This window comes from Myotis brandtii, unplaced genomic scaffold (genome assembly GCF_000412655.1).
Source record: "Myotis brandtii unplaced genomic scaffold, ASM41265v1 scaffold1037, whole genome shotgun sequence".
In the NCBI taxonomy this organism is placed as follows: Eukaryota; Metazoa; Chordata; class Mammalia; order Chiroptera; family Vespertilionidae; genus Myotis; species Myotis brandtii.
The window spans coordinates 546,729-551,364 of NW_005353483.1; positions in this window are offsets into that span (position 1 = coordinate 546,729).

Below are 4,636 nucleotides of genomic sequence, written 5' to 3' on the forward strand. Positions count from 1 at the left end.
TGCCCCGGGGGGCCCCCAGACTGGGGGGGGGGACTGGCCGGGCTGAGGGATCCCCCCCCCCCCCGCCCCAGTACATGAATTTTCATGCACCGGGCCTCTAGTGAAATATAATTTATAGAAAACAAAGTGTAGGACAGAAAACCATAAAACAAAATCCAATTCCAATAGTACTGTTTTTCCAGTGGAAAATTGATGTAAAAAGTTATACATTATCCAAAAAACCCCCTGCAGTTTCTATAGGTATTCTCTTGTTTTCAAGCTCTCAGAGAACTCTACAAAGGGTATGTGAAGTTAAAAAACAAAATAGCTCCATGTTCAAATGGCCCAAAGAAAAGACTATAGATGGAATTGGACAGGTTTCTTATTATCTTGGTAACTGTTCTCCTGGCCTCTTTGAGCCTTTCATGTTGGCAATTTCTTTTTTTTTTTTTTTCTTCTTCTCCTTTTTAAATCCTCACCCAAGGATATGTTTTTCATTGATTTGAGAGAGAGAGAGAGAGAGAGAGAGAGAGAGAGAGAGAGAGAAACATTGATGTACAAGAGAAACATCAATTGGTTGCCTCCCATATGTGCCCCAGGGACTGAACCTACAACCCAGGTATGTACCCTGACCAGGAATGGAACCCACAACCTTCCGCTGTACAGGATGATGCTCCAGCCAACTGAGCTCATGTTAGTAATTTCTTAATACCACCCCTCTGCCATTACTTCCTACTGCCCCCGTCACCCCAGCCCCCATTTGAGGCATTAGTGGGGCTTCCTTTGGCATTGAGTATCTGGAGTGGACTGTCCAGCCTTAAGGTGGCTGAGGAAAATTCTTACACAAAGGTCATGGCAAATGCTATCTAAACATGAAGCAAAAACTTGGTGAAAATGTTAGGAAATATTTGAAAGAGAAGTAGAAAAATGATCAATGTTTAGTTCTATGAGTTTTTAAAGGAATCAATTTTTAATTTTAATTTTTTCCTTAAATGTTATTGATATTTAAAGAGAGGAAGGGAGAGAGAGAGAAACAACATTGGGACAGAGAAACATTGATCAATGCCTTTCAAACACACCCTGACCAGGGATCGAACCCAGAACCTGGATATGTGCCCTGACCAGGAATCGAACTGCCACTTTTTGGTGCACAGGACAACGTTTAACCAACTGAGCCACACCAGCCAGGACAGGAATAATTTTTTTAAAAATTAGGCTATAGGGGAAATAAAAAAGTCCCACCCTAGGAGATACATAGTGCCATATATTTAATTGCAAAATTTATTTCTGCCTTCCAACTTCTTGACATTAGAACATTAAAAGCAATTGTTGTTAACCTCTCACAATGAGTTGACTGAGACAGATAAACCCTCTTGTAATAAATAATTCTTTTTCTAAACATTATTTTTAAACTTTAAATGAGAAAGCAACTCTTAAGAGGACAAAGCCATGTGGGTTTTTTAGGATTTTTTTTTTCCTGACTTGTTTGAAATGAAAGCCTCAAGGAAAATCTATTTTGACAGAATTTCAGTGTTATCAGTCAAACTGTTGGATGATTAGTATGTGTGATTTTTCTGCTTGTGTTTTAAATAATCTTTGGTTCTCAGTTTCTGAAAATGTATCTTACTGTGCTAAGAAGTACAGGACAATTTGTCTTAGCAGATGAGCCTCAGGCATTGTTTGTCAACTGCGGTTCTCTGTGTACATAATTATTTCCCCAAAGCTGGGGAAAAGTATGTCAGCACAGTGAGGATCATGTGGTGTCTGTGCACTAGCGGCTGAGTTAACCTGTGCCATGTACACATTCTCCTTAACTGTAAATACAAGTTGGGGGGAGCGGTTTATAGTAAATGTTGGGGAAGGGTTATAATGAATGAATGATGTCAGTAGGAATGCAGTGAGAAAGTTGGAGGGGTACATATATGTAAGTGAATAAAACTCCTGGACCTAGAGGCTGGTGAACAGATTTGACCCTGAAGACGGTCTTCCCATTGACAAGGAAGGAAATTCCCAGGGAAAATGTTCCAGATGACCAGGACCAGCCCAGAGGCACACTGGAAGCTCGGTGCTGTGGAGGACACCGCCGTCCTGTTACAGACATAACTGCACTTGTTTTTTATCCTATGTTACATGACTGGACTTTCAGTGTTTACCTGTAAAATAAAGAGAACCTGATGTTTTCACTTTCGTGTTGTGTATTAGAACCCGTGGAAGAATGATAGCATCGCACACTGTGTATGTGCAGTGGGAACGCTGGCCTGTCCAGCTCCCAAATATGCGGAATCTAATGAAGCAAAATCCTATTGTCCCTTTTAAAATAACCCAAAGGAGGAATCTCTCTCTAAAATGAACCAAGCTTTCTCCTGTTTCATCTTTAAAAATACTTTTTAAACATTGCTATATTTATTTACTTATTTTAGATATATTTTTATTGACCTCAGAGAGGAAGGGAGAGAGAAAGAGATGTAGAAACATCAAGGATAAGAGAGAATCATTGATCGGCTGCCTCCTGCATGCCCCCAACTGGTGATCAAGCCTGCAACCTGAGCATATGTCCTGTCTGGGAATTAAACCCTGACCTGGGAATTAAACCCTCACCTGGTTCAACTACTGAGCCACACTGGCCAGGCTCATTAGTCATCTTTTTTTTTAATTTATTTATCTAAGAGCGATAGCATTAATCAAGCACTTCACATTGGCTCTGTCAGTCAATAGTTGAGTGAGTGAATATGCAGAATGGCCAAAGGTGAAAGTCTGATTAAAAGAATGGAAATCAGGTTTATTAAACATACCCTGTTTTGCATTTCTGTTTCCAAACTTGAACTGGATTATACTTGCAAACATTAGGAACACAATAATTTCATTCACTCAACAAAGTTTTTCTGAATGTGTGTTATGTGCCAGGTACTGTGCTAGGCACTGTGCAAAGACAGCTCTATGTTTCCAAGAGACATCTGTCTAGCAGAAAAGATAGACATTAATTAAATAAAAACAAACTGAGTTTATTATCCTGAAGAGAACATGGTTCTCTGGAGCATGTAACCAAATAACCTGGCCCAGGATTGGCTGTCAGTGAAGGCATCTATGCGGAAAGGATGGTTGAGCTGAAATCTGATGAATGCATAGAAGTTGGCTAAGCAAAGGGGGAGGACTGCATTTCTGGTAAAAGGGCATAGCACATACAAAGGCCCATTGGTGGGAGGAATTATGAGTGTAAAGAACTGCAAAAAGGATGGAGTATAGGGAAGGGGAGAGATAGAGTGTGACATGAGCCTGGAATGGCAGACTGGCCTGAGACCATAGAATATCTTGTAGGCTATGTGAGAAATCTAGGAAGAGCAAGAGGGTGTGTTCTGATGGATGGCACAGTCAGCCCCATTGTTTTGAAACAAAAGAAGGAGAACCAGAGAGATGCCAGGAGACCAGTTGGGTGATGACTATAGTAAGACTAGAAGCCCGTTGCACGAAGATTCGCGCAATAGGCCTTCCTTCCCCTGGCTGCTGACACCGGTTTTCCTCCGGCACCCGGGACCCAGGCCTTTGGTCCGGCCGCAGTGGAGAAGCCAAGCCTCAAGGCTAGGCTTCTCCCCTCCGGCTGCAGCGAGGCTTGGCTTCTCCCCTCTGGCCACAGCGAGGCTAGGGCTCTTCAGTCTTCAGTCTTCAGTCTTCACTCCCGCCAGAGCCTTCAGTCTTTGCTCCGTGCCTGTGTATGCAAATTAACTGCCATCTTTGTTGGGTTAATCTGCATACTCATCCTGATTGGCTGATGGGCGTCGTGGAGTGACACCAATTTGCATGTTTCTCTTTTATTAGTGTAGATGTGATCGCTTGGAAGGGTGGTGGTGAGACGATAGGATTGGATACATTAAAGAGAATTTAGTCGATGAAATCCACTGGACTTGAGATGAACTGAAATGAAGGGCACAGGAGAGTGTGAAGTCAATAATCACGTGTCTGATCTGCACAGCCTGATAGAGAATGGTGCCATTCTCTTAGGAAACACAAGGGCAGAGGAAGGTGATGAGTTCAGACACAGCCATGTTGATTTTCAGGCCCCCAATAAAGATGTTAACCAAATAATCAGATATACAGATGTAGGAGTTGCGAAATGTTTGACTTAGAGTGGAGATAAAACTTGGAGAGTTACTGGAGTATACCCAATAAGGATGAAAGCATAGACCAGGATGAGCTTGGTATAAAGCAAAAAGTCTACTGAACCTTGAGGAACTCCAGCATATACTGGTAGAGGAAGATAATTCTGCAAAGGAAATTGAAAAGGAAGAGAAGGGTAGAGGGAAAGTGAGGATGACGATGTAATGGGAGCGAGGGTAGACAACTGTGGTAATATTGCCGAGAAATCAAGGTAGACATGGACAGAAAAATAGCAATTGTATTGACAGTTTATTGTTGACCTTAGTAAGGCTGCTTCAGTGGAGTGATGGAGGCAAAAAAGCAGATTGGATTGGGCTTAGTCAGTGTGTGAGAGGTCAGGATATAGAGTCCAAGAGTGTAGATGATTCTGTGGCTAATTACACGCAGTGTTACAAGCAGTGTTGAGTGTTGCTTGACAAGAACTGGGGGCTCTTTATGAGTGAGCCTAAGACTTATTGTGATGGTAACTTATCATTACAGAACTGAAGCTGTAACGTACCCAATA